General features: G+C 34.2%; 1 protein-coding gene across 1 annotated transcript in view; it reads left to right on the forward strand.

Moving 5' to 3' along the window:
• LOC131856452 (uncharacterized) overlaps window positions 1-26,694 on the forward strand; it is a 47,957-nt gene that overhangs the window by 8,643 nt on the left and 12,620 nt on the right. The window lies entirely within an intron of this gene.

Below are 26,694 nucleotides of genomic sequence, written 5' to 3' on the forward strand. Positions count from 1 at the left end.
CATCATTTACAATCTTGCCACCAAGGCGAACATGACCAATATACAACGACCACCTCGGTCAATAAATACATAAATGATCCCTGAATAGGAAAGGATCCAACTGAACATAATTGAATAAAATACAAAGGTCCATTGGAGCATCTGCAAAACTAAGTCATCGCAACCCAAGGTCTAGCATGAAACCAGGTACTCACAAGGGTATAAACAACAGGTCGACTTCACAAACATGCTCCTATCAAGACAATACAACAACACACTACCAAACGTAAGGGACAAGTGTCATCACACAACCTGGTATGGTTACCATGGCAGGACTTCCTAGGTTCCGGCCCCATCCATTGGGTTACCCTAGCAACCTAATCCGAGCCTCCAACCCATCCAAGCCTCATGTGGACCCACACATCCTTTCATGAAAACAAGGATGATGGTTTGCCATTTCAGGCCTTCTCACTGCATGCCAAGTTTGTACTAGCACTCATCCCATGTGTGAGGCACAATTATCTTATTTAGTGAATTCATTAACTAACATTCTAATCTACTATTAGGTTATCACTTTTTAGACACACTTTCGATGGGTTACCTAGCGCCACTTTGGGCATGGCCCCCAATCAAAAGCCACTTTCCCATACGATACTAGACTATACTCAATGAACGCAAAATCCAAGGAACACGCATGATCACGCAAACGAAGTTCAAAATGGAAGGAACAACCATTTGGTCAAACACGACTTTATATGAGGTGCACTGACTGATGGTACTCTAACTAGAGACCTGACCAACTATGGTCAATCACAAATCATCATTCGACACCTGCATAAAGGATATGACCAATTACGACACTACCGCAAAACAACAGTCAAACTCGAGATCGAGGACTGAAACAGGTACCCCAAATCAATCCATACGATAGGGTCCTATCAAACAAAACAAGGTCTTGCCATTACTAAGCAAAAGCGAATACATAAATTAAAACTTGCATAGGCAATAACCGGAAAAGACAATCTTCTCCCATATTGATTTAAACAATAAAAGTCGAACAAAGTTTTCTAAATAATCTAGGTCAAATTGTAGTTATCTACCTAATCTAAGTACAGATCGTTCTTGGTTTTCTAACTCTCTAAGGTTCATTTGCATCATACAATAATTTAATATTTCATCATGAGTTTTCAAACCAAAATCACATGATAATAGTTATAATGTATGCAGTATACACAATGATATAAAATCAATTATTCATTACTCGCATAAAAATATGATATTCATTTTCAAAAATAAAACATCATTTTCATCCATGGTCGAACACAATAATCTAATCTCATATTCCAATTAAAAAAAAAATTAAAATTGGAAATTACAATTAGATATATATATTTCACTGAAATGAAAATAAATTATTTAATTCCCAATTAAATTTATTTTCATTCCCTACCTTCAAATTCCCAAATTAACAGAATATTTAATCCTCTGATTAAAAAAAAAAAATTATATAATTAATTCATTGAAATATTATTCTCTTCCCAATTTAAATCTTTTTTTTATATGAAAAGAAAATCTTAATGAATTCTCAATTAAAACAAAATCATTTGCTACCTCCAAAATAATTTAAAAATTATTTATATCACTAAAATATAAAAACTATATCAAATAACATTATTAAATAAAACAAAAACATTGATTGCATTAAATATTAATTAACAACCACTTTTTCAAAAAAAGAAAAGAAAAAGAACTTTAGTTTAAATAAAGTTTTAAGCCCACATGGGTTGGCCACCCACGTGGGTTGTATGTTCCCATGTATGGGGGACAACCACTGCTTTTTGGGCAGTGCTCCCCATACATTGAATTAGATGACCCCTAATGTGGTGTGTGGGTTGAGCCTCGTGCTCCCCACCCACCACATTAATATTTTTTTAGAAATTTATGAGTTTTCCAGCAAACTCATATATTTCTTGATTTAATTTTTTTTTAACAGTCAATTTGATTTATTTATTTTTATATATATTTTCACAGGTTATGAAATTTTTATTTCTTTTTCTTTCTGTATAAATCAAACTCTCATTGCCAAGTTTATTTGGAAATTTTTTTGAGTGAAATAAGCAAGGAATGATTTTTTTTATTTTTGAAAACAAATTAACTTCTATGCAACTAAATTTGGGCTTTTTCCAAATTTTGACAGCATATCCATACTAAAAATCAATTTACTCACAAATTGAAACACAAATTAAAAAGGAAAATGAAGATTTCATTTCCAATCAGACAAACTAACTATTAAACCACAGAGAATTCAAGAAATTCAGAGAGTTTCAAAATTCAACAATACTAAATCAAAATCAAAATCAACCAACCTGCAAATGCTTTCCTGGAAGACAAATTGTAGGAGAGTCATCCCAAATTCTTCAAGCAAATAAAAAAACCCCAAAATTTGTATGCAAATTTCTCCTCCAAATGCCCAAAATTTTCTCCAAAAAAAATAACTCTCTAAAAATAATCCTCCCAAAAATATTTTCAAACCTAGGTTAAATGGGAGATTGTTGACCAAATTTTTATTTTTGGAATTAAAATATTTTATTTAAAATAATTCTCCAAAAATCATTCTTTTAGACTATAACAATAAATTAAACTTGCTTTTCAATTTAAAATTGTTTTTCTCAAATAACTGAAATTAACCTTTCTATTTCAAAACACCAACAAGATTAAATAAATTCTATTTCAATTAAATTTAAATCTTTCTTTTCATAAGCATAAACAGAATAAATTTGACATTAAAATTAACCATTTAATTGAACTTGCTCCCAATTTAGATCGAGCAATTCAAATTAACGATAATCGCATAAAGAAACCCTATTTAATTTAGTCCCTTAATCTTTAATGCACAAACACATATTTAATTAAATTAAATCTAAGGACTAATTACTCAATTTAACCATACACACAAAACACGCAACGTAAGAAGCCAAACAAACAGACGACCTGCATACCCAACCTAAGGGAATACCGACGACGACTGACAATGCTCACTTGAGCACGACTATGGTCAAACGAGGATATCACGACCACCTAATACAACTCTAGGGATCAAAGGGGTACACTCAAACCTACAAATCCAGGTGGAGACGAACCTCACACCCATGCGGTACTGTACCTGAAATCTCCTGCAACCAAGAGTCATACGTGCATACATATATAAACTTAATGAAAGTGTTAGCCCGAGATTAATAACACGAAATAGGAAAACTAATCAACTTGCATACCAACTGGTGCGAAAACTACATTAACAGATATGCACTAAATCAACATCTGACTATAATCATTATATTATGATAAACTAACCAAGGTCAAACCGAGATTAGAAACTGATTAGGGCAAGGGTACTACATTCTTCCCCCTAGGTTCCGACTTACTCCTGGAAGTCGTAAAGCTAGACGGAGAACATGTTGCACACATTAGCCCTGAAACTCATTCAATAAATATTAAATTGCACATAGGAATCTTTCCATAAATAAATGAAACATTATTGCTAAATCCTTTACAAATGCCATTATCCATTGGCAAGCTACATCTAAATCCATACATTTCTTAAAATATTATAGGAATTATCTACAATCATAGCAGAGAAACAAGGATTCTCTTCCTTTAATTACACCAAATTAAAGCATTAAAAGAGGCAAACAACAATTACCATACTCATCTATAAATATGACAAGAAAGCATGCCATCATGATCAATTTCCGTTACCAATACATCTTTTTCATAAAACTTTATCGCATAGAACTAGCTTCCAAATTTAATTTCTACAACCAAGTTAGCTTCCATGAAATAAGAGCAACATAGATAACTCAATTGTTTACACTTGCCAGGCATAAGAAAACCTTTCCAATGACTATGTCCCATAACATAGTGACAAGTTAACACAATTTACTTCATGACACACATAATAACCATCTACATAACTAGAATGCATAACTCAAAAGGCCACATGTGAGCATGTCTAATGCTCGGTCAAAGATACATGCATGATCAACATCTCTATGCCTGATCTCAGAACAACAATATGATCATAAATATCCAATCTCTCACTCAAAGGCTTGATGGTGGTAGGGCACACCATAGCAGTGCTACCTTCCATACAAGACCTTCATGAACATCCCTTGTTGAGTAAGGTGGTTAGCCTCCAAGAGATAGTCAACACACATAGGTGGGTAGTGGATCCTAGCTGCATCACAGCCTCACATACCCCCGTCCTCAAGGTTTCCTACGTCTACTTCCTCGTACACACTCTACCAAGACCATCTCATACGTCCTTGGAGAGGAATTTCACATCTCAACACAAGACCAGCATACGAAAACAATGAGGATAAACCAGTTTAGCCACCAAAGTACAGATGAATAAAGATAATAAATCATCAATTCCAATAGTAAGGCAAGAAAATAATCCAAAATTTGCAACACCAAATCAAGTAAGCAAAAGATCACAAGATCATGGCTAAACCTTCAAAGTCAAAGTAAAATAAATTGCTAGTCCCCAAAGAAATAAATAAGAATATCACAATTGCACATAACATCACTATGTGAATAGCATCTAGCCACCAATGAGGAAGGAAGGAACAATCAAAAAAATTGTCACAGTAGATCATCATGTGGTGCGGCCAAGTCACACATCCACACGTCATGGCAGTGTGCACCTCGGCATCACCCTGCATCACATTGTCACGCGGCATGGCTCTACCCTAAACCTGTTGGTAGGCTGCATGGTAATGTCTACTACATCCCGCATCATGTCTCAGCATGGCATGGCAATACTCCAAGCGGAAAAGACACGCAATGGACGTATCCCGCATGGTAGTGTACCTTGCGGAAACAAGCACGCACAGGTCACATCCCGCATAGCGACGTATCTATAAGGATACTCACCGTAAGCCAGAGGTATACATGACTAAGGTCCACGCACATGTCCACCATCACATACTAACTGGTAGCTCATGTGGATAAACCTACCTTTCATGAAGACAAGGCAAAGGATCCTCAAAAATACACCATCAATATTCTCAAATAAAGGAGAGGAATGGGTTGTCACACATAAACCTATAAATAGATTCATCAAAAGGGAAAGTATTGAGTACACCTTTGATATAGTTTTATGGTATAACTATATCATTCCTCGAAATAAAGAAGCTAAAGTCGCTTCGCACCGACATTACTCGTACGTCGATCCATACTATTCAAGGAATGGTGACTTCAAATACTACCCCTTAACATACTGAATTACCCACGACCCGAGGTTTGGTACTCAGTAGGGAAACAAATAAGCAACATCACATAAACAGTATGGTTTCCCATACTCATATGCAACATATCCTCCATGGTTGATTACTTCACCAACCCATGGGCACATATAATAAGCATTGGTTTCTTACAATACACACGAATACACCAGTACTGGTTTAGTCACATTTACAGGGAGTACTTTTCAGTACGTTATCATCTACTCAAGGGAGATTTTAATTATGCTTCCCACATGAATAGCTGAATCAAGTTTACTCTAGATACAAGGACTAAAATTATTAACACTTCACAATTACATAAGGAAATAACATCATTCCTATATCTTTCTCGAATTTCACTAAGCATTTGTAACTAAATTACTAACTATGCAATTTTGTTTTTAAAGCTTAAGACTTTCATCTTTCCATAAGAAGCCCAAAAGCAACATACAATTTCATTTGCGTTATAAAAATTCTTTTTAAATCAATGCATCCCTAGCATTTCTAAAAGTCTTATAATCTAGGCAAAGAGAAGGAAAAAAGAGTTTGATATCCAAACTATTTCCCACATAGACACAAGATCAACAAGGTCACACTACGATATAAAATTTCTCACTATAAGCCTATCATTGAAAATCAAATTACGATCAGAAGGTAAGAGAGGAGTTATCAACAAAATAATACATATTAATGCATGCACATCAAACAAGCTTTTCATTCGCACTTTCTAAACATAATAAGGCAATTACATATATTCAAAAGCAAGTTCAATGGAGCATTGCTAAAATAGATCCACAATCAAACTAGTTTAATGAAACACATAAAACAATCTTTCATGGAACACATTAATACACTTTCGAAGCTATTATAACATGTTCCCTTTAATACTTCTTTTACAAATAAAGTAGTTTCACATAACAACTATTCGCATACTGATGCACATTACTTAAGATAGAATTTAATTATGTTACTCCTACAAAACACATGGATAATTCTTAATGCAAACATACAATTTTCTCCCAACAACCAATATGAACTTTCAACCTGAAGCCCCTTTTATTATCTAAAAACACATAAGCGTCATAAGGCTCACACAAGGGTTCAAGAAGTCACACCCTTTCTCTCACAAAAAATAGAAAACTCAAATAAGAGATAATTACAAATATCCCAACCATTTTAATTTCTAGAGAGAGAGAGAGGAGGAAGGGTCATAATCATTCAATTTGCTACAAAATAAGAATTCAATATCTACCATACAAGTCCTTCAAGTGAACAACACTAAGCTAGATCATAATCTTAAACAAGCACATTTCGTACTTTTAGATTCAAGGCAAACACTGACCAACCCAAATGGATTAGTCTAAAGAGTAAAACAATCAATAAGGAAGGTACATACGACTCTCTTTCAGAATATGAGAAATCATAGACCAAGACCTCAATAATCACACAAAGCACATATAATCACTCAAAACACCAACCTCAAAAAGGTGAAAACAAGGTGTGAACACACACGTTACACACAAGTTAAAGTTTGCTCAATCACACACATCCAAAAAGGGAGGACAAGTGTTAAATTCTGTGAGAAGCAAGAATTGAGCCAGGATCTGATGTCGGTCATAGATCACATGCAACTCCAAGCAACGAATGATCGAAGATCAAAATAGCTGAATGAAGATAAATCTGATATGAGAGAAAAATAGAGATAAAGAAGAGAATTTAGAGAAGACTCTCACCGAGCTATCACTTCCCTTGTGAAGGTGAGAGTATATTGCTTATTATATAGAAAAATAATAGCATATACAACCAAGAGGTGCATTAACTCCCACCTCCATAAAAAGTGGGAGGTTTTACCTACTACCCCATAAAAGGTGGGAGGTTTTTACCTACTTAGTAAATGCCAAAACATGTGGCATAACCTCCTTACATGAAAACAAAAAAGGAGTTATAAGAGGTGGCACATAAGGCCAAAAGAGGGTGAGAAACCCAACTACCCCATAACCCACTTAGGAAATGACAAAATAGTGGTTATGAGAGGTGGCACAACAAGCCAAAAGAGGGTGTGTAACTCAACTACCCATGTGAGGTGGAGAGTTACACATGTAGCTAATGTATTCCGCCACGTGTCCTCATATTAACCACACCTAATAACCTAAGTAAGCTTAATAATATATGTGTAGGAAAAATAAATACCCCCTAACATAAGGAAAATAAAAAAACCTACACTAACAACAAGCATGCACATAAGGTCGATACACCTCACACCAACTAAGGGCACACACAACACCAAAGATCCCAGTGTTTGCCACTTTGCTCTGATACCAAATGTAATGCCTTGCCAAGAAACCCTGAAGGGATAAGCTAAAACACATGAATAGAGTGCAATAATTTTTATTTTATTTTTAATTAAACACAACACAAAGATACAACGAGATATCGAAGTTCAGATTACACAGCGGAAGACATCAACTAACACCTAAAGAGTTTTCCAACATGATTACTTAATTCCATAATTAAATTTAACTCATGCTAATTAATCCAACAAGCTAATTATCTTAATAACGAGATAATTCTTAAACAAGGATAATTTCTTTCAATAAGACAAAATATGGATTACAAGATAAGGTTCATCCATTAAGATTTATTCATACCTTTCGTTCCTACTTTTCATTAATATTAAGTCATGCATCTCATTTTAACAACACACTTGAATTTCATCATAGACTAATGAGGTATTTCCATGCATATTTAATTTCCTTAACAATAACTGAATATATTCCATTATTCTAAGCTACATTCTTTCATGATCCAATTTATTGCATTTAAAAGACGACTGCATCCATGCAATGAAGAATAATTTCATCTAAACTACTTTAAACATTCTAACATGATGCCATCCATTCATGATAAAACTAAACAAGAAACATAAGAAAATAAGCATCACATAACACCAAATTGATCTCGAAGTTCACCCCTAGAGGGCTACATCTCTGGGTCTGCTCAACAGCAAGACCCCTTTGATAATTAAATAAGTTAAGAATACATGAGGTTCACATCATTTACAATCCTGCCACCAAGGCGAACATGACCAATATACAACGACCACCTCGGTCAATAAATACATAAACGATCCCTGAATAGGAAATGATCCAACTGAACATAATTGAATAAAATACAAAGGTCCACTAGAGCATCTGCAAAACTAAGTCATCGCAACCCAAGGTCTAGCATGAAACCAGGTACTCACAAGGGTATAAACAACAGGTCGACTTCACAAACATGCTCCTATCAAGACAATACAACAACACACTACCGAACGTAAGGGACAAGTGTCATCACACAACCTGGTATGGTTACCATGGCAGGTCTTCCTAGGTTCCGACCCCATCCACTGAGCTACCCTAGCAACCTAATCCGAGCCTCCGACCCATCCAAGCCTCATGTGGACCCACACATCCTTTCGTGAAGACAAAGATGATGGTTTGCCATTTCAAACCTTCTCACTGCATGTCGAGTCTGTACTAGCACTCATCCCATGTGTGAGGCACAATTATCTTATTTAGTGAATTCATTAACTAACATTCTAATCTACTATTAGGTTATCACTTTTTAGACACACTTCCGATGGGTTACCCAGCAGCCACTTTGGGCGTGGCCCCCAATCGAAAGCCACTTTTCCATACGATACTAGACTATACTCAACGAACACAAAATCCAAGGAACACACATGATCATGCAAACAGAGTTCAAAATGGAAGGAACAACCATTTGGTCAAACACGACTTCATATGAGGTACATTGAATGACGGTACTCTAACTAGAGACCTGACCAACTATGGTCAATCACAAATCATCATTCGACACCCGCATAAAGGATATGACCAATTACGACACCACTACAAAACTACAGTCAAACTCGAGACCGAGGACTGAAACAGGTACCCCAAATCAATCCATACGACAGGGTCCTATCAAACAAAACAAGGTCTTCCCATTACTAAGCAAAAATGAATACATAAATTAAAACTTGCATAGGCAATAACCGGAAAAGACGATCTTCTCCCATATTGATTTAAACAATAAAAGTCAATCAAGTTTTCTAAATGATCTAGGTCAGATTGCAGTTATCTACCTCATCTAAGTACAGATTGTTCTTGGTTTTCTAACTCTTTAAGGTTCATTTGCATCATACAATAATTTAATATTTCATCGTGAGTTTTCAAACCAAAATCACATGACAATAGTTATAATGTATGCAGTATACACAATGATATAAAATTAATTATTCATTACTCGCATAAAAATATGATATTCATTTTCAAAAATAAAACATCATTTTCATCCATGGTCGAACACAATAATCTAATCTCATATTCCAATTAAAAAAAAAAATTAAAATTGGAAATTACAATTAGATATATATATTTCACTGAAATGAAAATAAATTATTTAATTCCCAATTAAATTTATTTTCATTTCCTACTTTCAAATTCCCAAATTAACATAATATTTAATCCTCTGATTTAAAAAAAATTAAAAAAAAATTATATAATTAATTCATTGAAATATTATTCTCTTCCCAATTTAAATCTCTTTTTCATATGAAAAGAAAATCTTAATGAATTCTCAATTAAAACAAAATCATTTCCTACCTCCAAAATAATTTAAAAATTATTTATATCACTAAAATATAAAAATTATATCAAATAACATTATTAAATAAAAAAAACATTGCATTATTAAATAAAACAAAAACATTGATTGCATTAAATATTAATTAACAACCACTTTTTCAAAAAAAAACAAAAAACTTTAGTTTAAATAAAGTTTTAAGCCCACATGGGCTGGCCCACCACGTGGGTTGTATGTTCCCATGTATGGGGGACAAGCATTGCTTTTTGGGCAGTGCTCCCCATACATTGAATTAAATGACCCCTAATGTGGTGTGTGGGTTGAGCCTCGTGCTCCCCACCCACCAAATTAATATTTTTTTTATTTTTTTAATAAACAAAGTCACTTTATTTTATTTTATTTTATTTACAAGAAATTTCACTTTCCAGAGCACAAGGAAAAACTCGAAATTTATGAGTTTTCCAGCAAACTCATATATTTCTTGATTTAATTTTTTTTTAACAGTCAATTTGATATGTTTATTTTTATATATATTTTCACAGTTATGAATTTTTTATTTCGTTTTCTTTCTATATAAATCAAACTCTCATTGCCAAGCTTATTTGGAATTTTTTTTGAGTGAAATAAGCAGGGAATGATTTTTTTTAATTTTTTAAAACAAATTAACTTCTATGCAACTAAATTTGTGCTTTTTCCAAATTTTGACAGCATATCCATACTAAAAATCAATTTACTCACAAATTGAAAAACAAATTAAGAAGGAAAATGAAGATTTCATTTCCAATCAGACAAACTAACTATCAAACCACAGAGAATTCAAGAAATTAAGAGAGTTTCAAAATTCAACAATACTAAATCAACATCAAAATCAACCAACCTGCAAATGCTTTCCTGGAAGACAAATTGTAGGAGAGCCATCCCAAATTCTTCAAGCAAATAAAAAAACCCCAAAATTTGTATGCAAATTTCTCCTCCAAATGCCCAAAATTTTCCATTCCAAAAAAAATAACTCTCTAAAAATAATCCTCCCAAAAATATTTTCAAACCTAGGTTAAATGGGAGATTGTTGACCAAATTTTTATTTTTGGAATTAAAATATTTTATTTAAAATAATTCTCCAAAAATCATTCTTTTAGACTATAACAATAAATTAAACTTGCTTTTCAATTTAAAATTGTTTTTCTCAAATAACTAAAATTAACCTTTCTATTTCAAAACGCCAACAAGATTAAATTAATTCTATTTCAATTAAATTTAAATCTTTCTTTTCATAAGCATAAACAGAATGAATTTGACATTAAAATTAACCATTTAATTGAACTTGCTCCCAATTTAGATAGAGCAATTCAAATTAACGATAATCGCATAAAGAAACCCTGTTTAATTTAGTCTCTTAATCTTTAATGCACAAACACATATTTAATTAAATTAAATCTAAGGACTAATTACTCAATTTAACCATACACACAAAACACGCAATGTAAGAAGCCAAACAGACAGATGACCTGCATACCCAACCTAAGGGAATACCGATGACGATTGACGACGCTCACTTGAGCACGACTATGGTCAAACGAGGATATCACGACCACCTAATCCAACTCTAGGGATCGAAGGGGTACACTCAAACCTGCAAATCCAGGTGGAGACGAACCTCGCACCCATGCGGTACTATACCTGAAATCCCCTGCAACTAAGAGTCATACATGCATACATATATAAACTTAATGAAAGTGTTAGCCCGAGATTAATAACACGAAATAGGAAAACTAATCAACTTGCATACCAACTGGTGCGAAAACCACATTAACAGATATGCACTAAATCAATATCTGACTATAATCATTATATTATGATAAACTAACCAAGGTCAAACTGAGATTAGAAACTGATTAGGGCAGGGGTACTACACCAATGATACCTACATCATCTTCATTATTGTAACCTGTATCTTGTATATTTTCTGATCCATTAATGGATCTGGGCTAGACCGGAGGTTTTCTTTCCTCCATTCTTTCCTATCGGTGCTCACACTGAATGGAGGTGTAACTCTAATTATTTTTTTAATTAATAAAAATTATTTGGCTTCGGCCTTTTATCGATAAAAAATAATAATATATTATTATTATATTATATAATACATATTATAAAATATATAATTATATTATATAATAAATATTATAATATAATAATATATTATATAATACATATTATATAATATATAATATAATATATAATATATTATTATATTATATATATTATATTATTATATTATATATTATATTATTATACTATATAATATATTATTATATTATATTATTGTATTATATATTATATTATTATATTATATAATATATTATTATATTATATAATATAATAATATAATATATAATATATAATACATTATTATATAATATAATATAATATAATATTTTATAATCTAATATTATATTATATATTATGTATTATATAATATATAATATAATATAATATAATATAACAATATATTATATATTATATATTAATATATTATTATATTACATTATATATTATATAATTTATTTTTTAATTTAAAATTACCTATAAAAATCGGATATCCGATTTTATCCAATATCCGATTTGCTTAGGTGTTTATCATGCCAAGGTGTACTGACACCCAGGCCAAGCAAAAAGTCAACATGAATTTTCACGTTTTTAGACGAGTGGAGAAGGCTATTTTTTTCAGATCGCCACTTTTTGGCCCCCCATAATCTTGCACTAACCCTTGGATATAGCCCAAGCATAGGCTTGTGTACTACATTTGAATATGTTATTCATCTTCTATTTGGGAATATCGTATTCATATCTGGTGTTTGATATGCATATACACATATTTGGGTAGGAAAGAGAAAGTATTCAGCAACTTTAATTACAACCTAAAACCTACTTTTCAAAACATACAATATCATTCAACTTCAATCATCATAAAAGGAAATTTAAGGTCATTATTTCTATGTCATATAAATAATATGAGTAACTCCAATGTATCTCAATTTACTCAATTTACTCAGTTTTAACTTTCCTTCATCAACACAGAATCGTTTGTGATTGTCTAGCTTGTCTTCATCCCATTTTGATGACAACACAAACCCATGATATTTTGCACCTTAGCTTGTGTCATAATATTTAACTCACACTTAGCTCCATTTCAACACTCGGATATATAGCAAATAGTTCCCAAAAAATGAAAAAGTATATATTTGGCTTATGATGCCTCCATCTTATATTTTTACAAATGTATCAATTATTTTATTTAATGAAAACTAAAAGCCATCTTATCAAAAAAAATTATTACATAGCCTTATATGTGACTATCTCAATTCTACAACCTCAAGTACCATCTTATTTATAAATCTTTTAATCAATTTTTAAGGTGCAATGCACATTTCAAGATGAAAATTTCTAGTTCAAATTTTTAGAATATGAATAAGTAAGTACTGCATTTGTATGTGTCATGTTTGTGTTTGCAAATTATTAAACAATCTCAAGTTGTAACTTGTCAATTGAGACATATGCTTGCACAAATTAAGTAAAGACATATATAGATATACAAAGAACTCTCTCTCTCTCTCTCTCTCTCTCTCTCTATATATATATATATATATATATATATATATATCTATCTTTGCTTCTCTCTCTCTCTCTCTCTCTCTCTCTCTCTCTCTCTCTCTCTCTCTCTCTCTATATATATATATATATATATATCTCATTCTCGATCTCTATATCAATATATCTCTCTCACTCACTCACTAGCACACTCATTATTTCTCCCTCTCTATCTCTATCTTTATATCACTTACATAGACACTCTCCCCCCCACCCATCTCTCTCTCTTCTCATATATCTCTTTCTCTCTCTTTCTTCCTCCAACTCTCTATCTCCCCCCTCTCTCTTTTGCCATCTCTATTTGTCAATGAGTAAGTGCACCAAGATGGTGAACAAAAAAGTGGCCACATGCCAAAAAAAAACCAAATTTTTCATAACTCGTGTAGGTTCTAAAAATTCAAAAATGTGCTAGGCTTGGTAACACCAAGCCTAGAGAAAAAACAATTTAAAAAACCAAAATTTCCTCAAAACCTATATGGGTTTTAAGGAACATTTTTTTTTTAATAAAAAATTAAAAGTTTCTCAAAACCCGTGTGTAGGCCACGGGTTTTGGCCATTTTCAATGCCAAAACCCGTGGAACAGTAGCAAGGAGAAGCAAAAAAACATAGAACCCACACGGGTTTGCGACTATTTTGGGTTTTCCCAACATCGAGAACAATTTTCAACAATGGCACCCCGTCGAACAGGTAAGATTTGATTTGTTTGATTGTTTTTGTTTTCATTTCAATTAAAATAGGGTTTTTTAATTGATTTGAGTTTTGTTTTTATTAATTTGATGTCAGATTCTTCAAGAAATCCCCAAAAACAAAATAGACAACAAAGACCTCCTCCTGCACAAGAAACACAAGAAAACCCTATTAACATTGCACAAGAGCAACACGAAAACCCTCAAAATCTTGAAAATGTTGCTCCTCAACAACCACCACCACCCCGAAACCCTCCATGTCCTCCATTAGATCATGTAGATGCCACACAAGATGATCTCATCAATCGCCTTACACAAAATAGTGCCCAAATTTCTATATTGGTGAATAGGTTGAGGACCTCTAGGCTTGAGCACCACTCAACCCTCTCCAGAACACTAGAAACAATGGCTAATAGTGCAAATGAGGTATCTAGGGAGGTTACGAAATGGGGTTCATGGAGGGATAGATGTCGAACATTTTATGCGAATGAGTTGTCATATGATCAAGTGAAGAAAAAGGGCATAGGTAAAGTTGACATATGTACTCTTTTCACCGTTCCTGTTACCAGTAACAACCTAGAACTAAATACGACTCAGTTTCCTATACATTGGTGTGTTCATGCTAGGTTGAAAGAAGCTTTTTGGGATAGGTGGTATATGGTCTTTGACCAACCACCTTGTAATAATTGGGAGGTGCCTCTATATTTTTTGAGAAAGTTGTATTGTGAGTTTATCCTCGGCGAGAAGCCAAATTACTTTGACATCCGACAATTTTGGGGTAGAGGGAGAGGCTCTGTGCAGGATAGACCTGGGGCCCATAGGGTGGTAGACCCACAACATAGGAGGCATACAACTCATAAACCCATGGTTCATGTCATTGTCCCTATATCCTTGAAGGAGTCTATGGATTTACAGACTCTTCAGGCAACTGCATCATTGACTGATGTCATTGTTCATCATGGCACATAGTTGGTCAGAGCAGAGGATGTACCAGCACCTGGAGCACCTCCTTCATCAGCAACACCTCATGCATCATTTGGCACGAGCTAGCCCATTCAGCATATGTGCCCCACCTGCTAGGGTGTATATTCCGGTGTAGACACTGACGTGGATGAGGATGGTTTGACATCTCATACATGTTGCGGGAGTAGATGCCATGCTTCCATTGTAGAGGATGTGGCCCTCACCGACGAACTACTCAATATGTTGTACCCTCTATATCAAACACAGGTGCGTTTAATTCTATTTATGACATGTTATCAATTAAGTGACTAAATCTTATAAAAAGAAATTAATTTTTATTTTTAGAACAATTTAAAGTGATATATAAATAAAATGCATTGCAGGGTGTAGCAGGTGGTGGGGGTACACCACATACTGTTCAGTCGACTCCACGGTCACGAGTAGTTTCACCACCAGAGGTAAAGATTTGTAAATTTGTTAAAACTATAATAATACATTGGTTTCAAAATATTTTTTGTTAATTATATGTATCATTACTTGGTATTTTGTATTATCAGTGGCTGAGATGTCCCAACTTGATGATATCATGCTTTCGGCCATTAACTTTGGCCAAGATAGCTATGCGGTACCATTTAGATTTATATATTTTTGACTTAAGTGATATATTAAATACATGCTCTTTTTCCTTATGTTAATTTTTTTTCCCTTAGTTTACCCCACCTACCTTGAGGACATCTTGTGTGAGAAAGCCATCCTCTAGCACTCTAAGGTAGAAAAAGATATCCTCTCAGACACCCAAACGACAGAAGGTAATTCACCACAATTTAAATTCAATTGTTGAAATGTATTATGATTAAACATGTATATGTAGATATTGATAAATGCACTTAATTTATTTGTTCTATATACAGAAACATATGGGGTTTATGGAATTAATGAATGCACCTGATGTCGATGAGGTTCAACAGAGGGAAGAGGTGATATCTTCATATTCACTTTGGATTGCATTCGTGCATGTTCGAAATAACTAAATCATTTTATGTCTATATCATATGTTATCATTTTTTATACAGGAAATGGTAATAGCTGCATCAGATTCAACTAGGCCTCCTGAGGTTATAGGAGAATTATACGAGGCTTCGGTGTGCATTTTTTCTACATATGTTAAAAATATGTGTTTTATCTAGTTTGTCAACAACTTTGGGTTATTAACTTGTATGATTGTCTTTAAACTATAACATGCCCCTTCCAAACTTCCTACTGTTATTCTACCATTCCATTTCAGTAGAAGTCCTACACGCATATTATGGGATCCAACACGACAAAGGGAAAATGTATGTTTGTCTTAGATCAACTCCTTTTCACTAAGTGCACAACGGAGTTGAAACCATCTAGTTAACTCCTTTTGGATCACTTACCATGGATATAGGAAATGGTCGTAACTGATTCATCTGTGACTTTGCCTCCTATGACCACAACACATCCATCTGAGGCTCCAGTATGCTTTAGTTTTTTAGTCTATTCATTTTTAGTTATTATGTTTTATTTGACATATATGTTATTAACATGTATTAATGTTGTTTTACCGGTTATAGCCTCCTTCATGACATCCCACAGATCCTCAACCTCACCCAATTGCAGAAGACAGAGATGAGGTAATCAACATTTTAACTTCAAACAATTTAGAGTTCAGTATTTAGTTATTTTGATGTTATATTGAGAAAATATATCTAATTCGACATTTGAATTGTCCTTGTGCAGCCACCTGCAGAGCCATGTACTGCTTCGAAGAGGCTCGATTTTGATGATCCGCCACAGTCATATATACCGATAGAGACATATAGTTATAGTTGTGGTCATTGAAGGACCAAATTTTTTATATATTCGACATTTGTATATGTATATATCAACTTTGACAGACATGGTACATGCCACATTTTTGTAACTATTATTGATTTGGCATCTATGCCATTTTTTGATATGTACACGATTATTGTTCATTTTGATATATATGAAACTTGACATTCGATCCAATTTGTTCATTGATATATATGAAACATGATATTCCTGAAACTTAGTTATTTTCTATTGAAATGTGGTCAAATTTATTCATTGTGTATATGTCTTGAATTGTGATCCAATTTGTTCATTACTTGTAACTCATATGGCATATACTTTTAAACTATCTATTGCTCATATTGTGTATACCCAAGTACTCATACCGATAATGCCGATATTGTGTATTTTGATTGAGTGAATTTTCTTTGAGTCCTTTGTGCATGAAGAGATTGGAGTGAATTTATTTAAGGATGAGTCGACTTAGGTAAGGTTTTCATTTAAATTTTATTCCATAACAAGTCGGCCTTAGGGTAAGAGACACACCTATTCATCCAAATTGCCTATAAAAGAAGAGTTGAAGCACTCATGGAAGATCCATGTCAACCAATGGGGTCATGTTCTCGCTGCCTAAAAAAGTCTCTCTTGGTTTTGGGCAACTCAATTCTATTTTCTTGTGGTGAGATTTTTTCTGTCGCATCAAAAACCGTAAAAAACCATCAGTGAGAGGTGGCAAAATAGTGCATCTTTCGTTCTACTTGTCATGGGAATGAACCGTCAGCGCAAGCACATCTGGGTAGTTGGGTTTATGCTATGTGTGCTCTTGTCTCACTCCCCAAGACGTTTGATCATTACGAGCCACCTCGTAGCGACGTTTTCCCTTGAGTGCTCAAAGTGAAAAAAATGGTCAAACTTTGACATCGCCTAACTCAGAGACCATGGCACTTATGGATGATCCATTTGAAGCTATGGGGTCATGTTTTTCCTACCTAAAACATCCTCTCTTGGTTTCGACCAACTCGATTCTGTTTTCTTGTGGTGATTTTTTTTTGTCGCATAAAAAATCGTCAAAAACCGTCAATGAGAGGTGGCAAAATAGTGAATCTTTCATTTTGCTAGTCGTGGGAATGAACCATCAGAGAAAGCACGTTTGGGTGGCCGGTTTTATGCTATGTGTGCCCTTGTCTTTCTCCCCAAGGCATCCGATCATTATGAGCAACCTCGTAGCGACGTTTTCCCTTGAGCGCTCAAAGTAGAAAAAATGATCAAACTTTGACATTGCGTAACTCACATACCGTGGCACTTTGAACAATCCATTTGAACGTATGGGGGCATGTTGTATCTGCCTAAAAAATCCTCTCTCGGTTTTGGCCAACTCGATTATGTTTTCTTGTGGTGAGAATTTTTTTGTCACATCAAAAACCGTTAGTGAGAGGTGGCAAAATACTGCATTTTTCGTTCTGCTTGTTGTGGGAATGAACCGTCAACGCGAGGGCATCCAAGTGGCCATTTTTACACTAGGTGTTCCCTTGTATCACTCCCCAAGACTTCCAATCGTTACGAGTCACCTCGTAGGGACGTTTTCCCTTAAGCGTTCAAAGTGGAAAAATGGTCAAACTTTGACGTCGCGTAACTTGGAGACCGTGGCACTTATGGATGATCCGTGTGAACCAATGGGGTCATGTTGTTGCTGCCTAAAACATTCTCTCTCAGTTTTGGCCAACTCGATTCCGTTTTCTTGTGGTGAGATTTTTTTGTCGCATCAAAAACCATAAAAACCGTCAGTGAGAGGTGGCAAAATAGTGCATCTTTCATTATGCTTGTCGTGGGAACGAACTGTCAGTGCGAGCGCATTTGGGTGGCCGGTTTTACACTAGGTGTGCCCTTTTCTTGCTTCCCAATACGTTTGATCGTTACTAGCCACCTCGTAGCGATGTTTTCCCTTGAGTGCTCAAAGTGGAAAAAATGGTCAAACTTTGACGTCATGTAACTCAGAGACCGTGGCACTTATGGACGACCCATTTGAACCTATGGGGTCATGTTGTTGTTGCATAAAACATCCTCTCTTGGTTTCAGACAACTTGATTCCATTTTCTTGTGGTGAGATTTTTTCTGTTGCATAAAAAATCATCAAAAACCGTAAGTGAGGTGGCAAAATACTGCATCTTTCATTTTGCTTGTCATGGCAACGAACCATTAGTGCAAGTGCATTCGGGTGGCTGGTTTTACACTAGGTGTTCCCTTGTCTCTCTCCCCAAGACGTCTGATCATTACGAGCCACCTCGTAGTGACATTTTCCCTTGAGCGCCAAAGTGGAAAAATAGTCAAACTTTGACGTCGTGTAACTCAGAGACTGTGGCACTTATGGATGATCCATTTGAACCTATGGAGTCTTGTTGTCTATGCCTAAAACATCCTCTCTCGATTTCAGCCAAATTGATTCCCTTTTCTTGTGGTGAGATTTTTTCTGTCACATCAAAAACCGTCAGTGAGAGGTGGCAAAATAGTGCATCTTTCGTTTTGCTTGTCGTGGGAATGAACTGTCAGCATGAGCATGTCTGGGTGGCCGATTTTATGCTAGGTGTGCCCTTGTCTTGCTCTCCAAGACTTCTGATCATTACGAGCTATCTCGTAGCGATGTTTTCCCTTGAGCGCTCAAAGTGGAAAAAATGGTCAAACTTTGACGTAGAGTAACTCGGAGACCGTGGCACTTATGAATGATTCATTTGAACCTATGGGTTCATGTTGTCGTTGCCTAAAAAGGCCTCTCTTAGTTTCAGACTATTCCTACTAGCCCTTTAAATCAGGTAATTCAACAATAACTCAAAACTTTCCCAAAACACTTGGAAAAAAAATTGCATATTCAAATACCCATTTGCAAGTTATTTAACATATGTCAGAATCAGACTCAGTTATTTATAATCAAATAGTACAAATTTATAATCAAATGGTACAATTTTATTACAAATGTATTTATAATCAAATGGTACAAATTTGGGCTCTCAAAATTTGCAAATCAGCCCCATGGACACTTTCATGTATAAAATTTAGCATCTTATATAAACGATCAAGCTCATTACTGTTTATATTTACAAAATTTTGCATCTAAATATGCAAATTACAACTCGTTGTTATTTTTTTATACAAAAATTAGCATCTAGATATGCACATTACAACTCCTTGTTGTTTTTTTATACAAAATTTAGCATCTAGATATGCACATGCACATTACAACTCATTGATGTTTTTATATACAAAATTTGGCATCTACATATGCACATTACAACTCATATGCATATTACAACTCATATTAATGTAGAGCACATCCAAAAAGGCGAAGTTGCAACATTTCGCAAAATATATATACCAAAGTGTCAAAATTATTCTACCATATTGTAGAATTATTCTTCCAGATGGCCGAAAATCAATCAAGTGAACCTTCTGGATCAACTCTAACCCTTAGTGTCTCAAGTATTGCCTCATGGTCTGATTCATGAACTTTCCAAAAATCCTTGTTAAGAGGTCTACCATGATATTTAATCAAATGAATATTTATTGCAACAAGAAGGTTTGAGTAATGAAGAATATGTCTATGTGTCTCAATGTCCTCAAACAACCAGGCATTAGAATTTTTGATAGGGTACTTGCATTTTATAGAAGGATAAGTTAATGCCAAAATCAATACAATGAATGCTAAATAAATGAGTTTAAGAGGTCTCAATACAACTTGACACAACAACGGTACCTTTCTAAGCCATGTCCCTATCACAACAACAGATCCTATTGGGTACTCAATACCCTCTCCATCAACCACTATAGAAGTCAATTTCTTTTTGGCCTCAATACAACGACACAAAAAGTAATTTGTTCCTTCTTCGTTGTTCCCATATGCAAAAACTGCATATACATGACCTGCATTTAATAGAAGGATATAAGTTAATACCAAAATCAACATAAGTTAATACTAATAAATTAAGCTTAAAATTGTAGTAAATTGCAACCCTTTACTTGGTTCAACTATGTCTGATACATGGTCAAAATCTATTGATTCTTCAATTTGGTTCATTTGTAGTGCTCTAGGAAGTTGATATGTATCTAGGGTTTGCAAAGGTCTACAAGACCATTGGTCAACCCACTCTTTTGATTCACATTCATCCTCCAAAAAATGCATACATGAAGAGAAAAAGCATGCAATCTGTCTAGTATAAATAACTAGTGATGTTGCATTTGAACTTCTAAATGAATGAATGTAACTTGATCCAGTAAGTGTACAACAATCTAGATAGTTTTCAATGTTAGATTCACTTATTAACCAAAAATATCTAGAAACCATAGACTTACCTGCATTACCTGGTCCCATCGTAGAGTTACACCATTGCACAATTGTTTTTGCATCTATTAACATTGCACCACCTTCGTACTTCAATTTCTCTCTGGTAAGAGATCTATTCACACATGCTCTCGCACCATCATGCTCTCCCTTTCCATGCCCTGCCTCAATGAAATTCCAAAAATGTTGCATACCACTTGTCACATGCATCCTAGTCAACCAGTAGAACATCCTTGCATTCTTGAATTGTGCGGTGCAACTGTCCGACCATATTAAGTGTTGGTTGTATCTTATATCTCTTTCCCTTAAACTATCATAGAAGACTGTAAAGCATCCTTGCACAAACTCTGAGGAATGAGTACGATCATCGCTGATATAGAAGTGATATTCTCTTATAACCTTTCTGTCCTCCTCGGTGCTATCATGTGCATGCATGAATGCTATGTGTACAAAAAATATAACTTGTGTAGAGTGGTAATACATAGATTGTACTTCATTTTGCAGCTTTAGTGTATAATTCTCAGCAAAATCAACAACAGAGACAATAGTGCTGAGGGGGGAAAGTGTCCTTACACAACTTGAATTTCTAATCTAACCACCTAGCTCTATGTGTGTGACCTATGTACTCATACACTAGTTTCTCTTGAAACATCTTCATAAAATCAGCTACGCATATATCCCTTTTCACTAACTCACACCTCTTTAATTCTTTTCCATCTTTTACACCATATGTGACTGACTTATATTTTCCAATAGAAACTAGTTCCTTACCAATTTCATGTGTGCTATCCACATGTAGGCATCTATGCAACTCTTGCAAACCGCCACATGTAGGACAAAAACCTCTCAAACACATCATCTTATAGTAAATGCACCCATCATCTCGTCTACATAGTACACTTGAAATAAATTCTCTCGATGACTTAGGAGGTGCTTGTAGACCACATTCCTGCAAAACATCGTTAGTGTGCAAAGTACAACAGATATAGCGATAAATATCACAATGCATGGAAAATTCAACATGGACCCTACAACATGTAGTACGTGCATGATTAATCTTAACATAAAATGGTTTTGTCATCTCAAAAAATCTTTGACTAATTTTAATCTGAGGAAAGCTTTGAAGAAAGCTTTCATAAAATTGTGTTTGAGTGGTATCTAAATAGTGTTTTGGATGTGCCTCGTGATTACTAATTCCAATTTGCCTTCTAACAACATCTCTTTGGTTGGGTGAAACCCTTGTGTTGTCATGCCAATATTTCTCAATTAATGTTCTTAGTGCATCAACAACAACCTTGTCCTTGCGTGGGAGTCTACTTGAGAATGCCCAAAGAGAATTATTGTTAGGATCCTCGATTTTCTCTCGCCTCTCTAAGGCATAGTGTAATGTGGTTCTACTTATCCTTAATGACTTGCTTGGTTTGCTTATTAAATGAGATTTTTTCATTTCCTTTCGCATTATGTTGATGTGAGGACACGACGAGTAACATTAGCATCTTTAGTGCATGATTTCGAACCAATGGCTTGGTATGCATAAAAAAGATTTCTCACAATGGTTCTTTCACTATTATTTTCGAATGTTCTTAACCCCAAAATTTTCATTGTCTCTCTAAATTTCAGATTTTTAATCATTCGACAACTAATTGGCATCTTCCACTTTGATTTAAGTTTTCAAAATGGTTATTCCAAATTCTTCTAACCGTTCTTCTACAAGTTCTTTCGGATATTTTATCATGCATTGGCTTCACAATATTTTCATCAATATCTATTAGGAACTTTGGTTTTCTACAAATTATTTTAAGAGGTGTTAAGGTTGGTGCATTCTCTTCATTTTCATTAGGTGCATTATGTGCATTGATCACATCAAATTCAAATGGTATATCTTCTTCAATTTCATTAACATGTGCATTCACCGAATCATTTTCAAATGGTGTATGTTCATTGCATTCATTAGGTGCATTCATCATATGTATTTGAATTGGTGTATGTTGATAATTTTGATTTGGTGCATTCATCATATCAATTTCAATTGTTGAATGTTCATCACTTTCATTAGGTGCATTAGATGACGCACCTTCACGTAATCTCTTCATATGCTCCCTTTGTCTTTCCTTTGCTGTCTCTCTTTGTTCATTTATTCCTCTCTTGTTCTTTCCCATTGTCCTACACATAACATCATGATGACAATCCACAATCAAATATAAAAAAAACAACAAATGTTCATCATTTTGTTATAATCTAAAGTAACAATAATAAAATAACTTTAAAAAAAAACCAAAATACAAGACAAATCAATCATGATCAAAGCAAAAAAACAACAAATGATCATGATTTTGTTATAATCTAAAGTAACAATGATAAAATAACTTTAAAAAAAATCCAATATACGAGACAAATCAATCATTCCAAAGCAAAAGTGACAAAAGAATATGAAAACCTGACTGTTACTGTCCCAGAAAATCATGTGTAGAAGCAGTGGGGCCTTCAAACAACTTGCAATGCTAGTTTTATGGCCGTTGGGACTAAAATATATTAAGATTTTCCCATAACCTGTATAGGTTATGGAAACCTTTTATGTCAACGTTCACAATTTCTCATAACCTGTACGGGTTATGTAGAACTAGAAGTTTTGGCCTTAGTTCTACATAACCCGTACGGGTTATGTAGAATTAGGAAAAGGAGAGGGGGAGAGGGAGAGAGGGAGAGAGAGAGAGAGAGAGAGAGAGAGAGAGAGAGAGAGAGAGAGAGAGAGAGAGAGTAGGATAAGGAGGGGGAGGGAGAGAGAGGGGGATAGATAGAGAAGAAATTGAGAGAGAGGGAGAGGGAGGGAGAGAAATAGAGATAAGATAACGAGAGGGGGGAGAGGGGGAGGGAGAGGGGGAGAGGGAGGGGGAGAGAAAGATAGAGAAGGGGGAGAGGGTGAGAATAGGATAGGATAATGTGTGTGTGTGTGTGTGAGAGAGAGAGTGAGAGAGAGAGAGAGAGAGAGAGAGAGAGAGAGAGAGAGAGAGAGAGAGAGAGAGAGAGAGAGAGAGAGATGAGGTAGAGAGAGAACAAGAAGGAGAAAAGGGTGAGAGAATAAAAAAAGAGAGAAGTGTGAGGGGGAGAGAGATGAGACAGAACTCAAGGAAGATAATTAGGGCTCTTAATAGACAAAGACAATGATGGGGGAAGGAAAACGAAAGAGAGAGAGGAAAAGAAGAGATACATGCATGTATAGAAACATATATCTATATAAATATATGTATATATAACTATAAATATAAATATATACATACATAAACACATATTATCTAGGTATGTCTAAAACATGTGTAGTAAATGCTAAGTTCACAAGCATACATTATTATGTCTTCATAAACCGTACGGGTTTTGTGAAACAAAAAAAAAAGTTTTTAGTTCTTCATAACTCGTACGGGTTTTGTGAAATAAAAAAAATGTTTATAGTTTTACATAACCTGTATGGGTTATTTAAAACTGCGGATAGTACTTTTTGTTTTTCAAAACCCATGCGGCTTTAGGCTTGGTAAGAGGGTTGGAAAACGACCCTAAGGCTTGTAAGCCCATTTCCCCCCCTTTTTTGTCCCTTTACATGTTTTTTCATCCTCCAACATGATTTCTTGACTTCATCGTCATCAGGTTTACAAATGATCAAGTGGGTATCTCTAAAATTACCACCATAATCTCACACATCTTCTTAGTTTTCTGACCATATAATTTTTTTTATATTTTTGGACAACATTAGCATAGTAAACTTTAATTTTCTTTATCAGTGCCTTGACAGTCCTCACAGACATATGTCTACCATTTTTTTTAATAAATTTTGATATACTTGACCAAATTGAAAATAAATTATATATTATTGTTCTACACTAGATTCTATACACTTTTACAAAAAAAAATTGCATTTTTGATTATTTTGATGCAAGTTATGCCTAGTGCACGAACAAGTACCAAATTTTCAGGATGCAATCACTTCCAAAAATCATAAAAAAAAAAAATACTAAACGAAAAATTACAAAAAATTACACAACTTCTAGATCTCACTCTTACCTATCATCCTACCAAAGGGTTTTGCAAAATACTAAATCTAACTATATATTTTGTGCAGCACACGAAAACAGCTACGTTATATTTTTCTGAAAAAATCAGGAACAGTTTTTCGTGCGTGAAAGGTTTGACTCTCTTAATCTTATCCAAGTTAAAAAAAAAATAGTAGTTTAGAAACTAGATTCAGATTACTACATTTCTTATTCTCTTCTCAACTCCTAGTTTTGAGTGCATGACCTTCAAATAACTCCTTGAAGTTCAGGGTTACCTATTTTCAGAAAAGAAAAAAAAGTGGCCACTTATACCCTCCTTTTTGTTCACCATCTTGGTGCACTTACCCCAATCTCTTTATTTTTCTCTACCTCCACCACTCTCACTATATCTCCTTATATGTTTATCTCTCAAACACTTTATCCCTCCTTCTCCCTCTTTCTCTGTATTTCTCAATCTCTTACTCTCTATAACTCTTTACATCTCTTTATTACTTCTCCATATAGACTTTTGTTTCACAAACAACACCATTTGCTAAATGGCATATCAATTGATATAATGTATTACACAAATTATGTATGAACAAATAGACCAAGATTCCCTAGGTATTTGACATTCCGCACATCTTTGGCATACAAATATTGGCAATCACATCATTTGAGGCCTTCACAACTACCAAATATTTTTAAGTTTGATGTCATTTGTTATGTATTGAATTAAGCTATAATCTTGATTGAATTGGCATGCATGCGTGTGGAGTACAAAGAATACAATGTTAAATTTTCAATACCTCATCTATATTTGATTCTTCAATAGTATATAATACACATTCTTTTCTGAGGGGACTACTTTTCCATTTTATTCCTCAGTTAGTAATGATTAACTAAAATTCAATATCATTCTTTGAAGTAATACTCAAATAAAATTAAGTGTCATTCTCCAGTGATACTAGGTAAAACTTAGTATCATGATGAGTTTTGATATCTTTGACTTGGGATACATTTTGTCAAAAAATTTCCCAATCACTAGTGATGCCCATCTCAAACTCAATTTTTTGCAAGCATGACTTCCCAAATACTCTACATTCTTGTACCCAAGTTGTTTCATGTTTTTTTTATGATCTACACTTTTAGATTTGCATGTTTGGTATTTGAGTATTGTATTTATTCTAGTTATGATCAAGATCACTTAGATTTTCTTGTTTGATGTGCATTCTTGTCTTTATCTTTATCTTTCTATATCTCCTTTAGATATCATTCTCTCCCTCTCCTTTAATATTTATGTATTCCATCTCTATCTATCC

Source organism: Cryptomeria japonica, chromosome 7, assembly GCF_030272615.1.
Source record: "Cryptomeria japonica chromosome 7, Sugi_1.0, whole genome shotgun sequence".
NCBI lineage: Eukaryota > Viridiplantae > Streptophyta > Pinopsida > Cupressales > Cupressaceae > Cryptomeria > Cryptomeria japonica.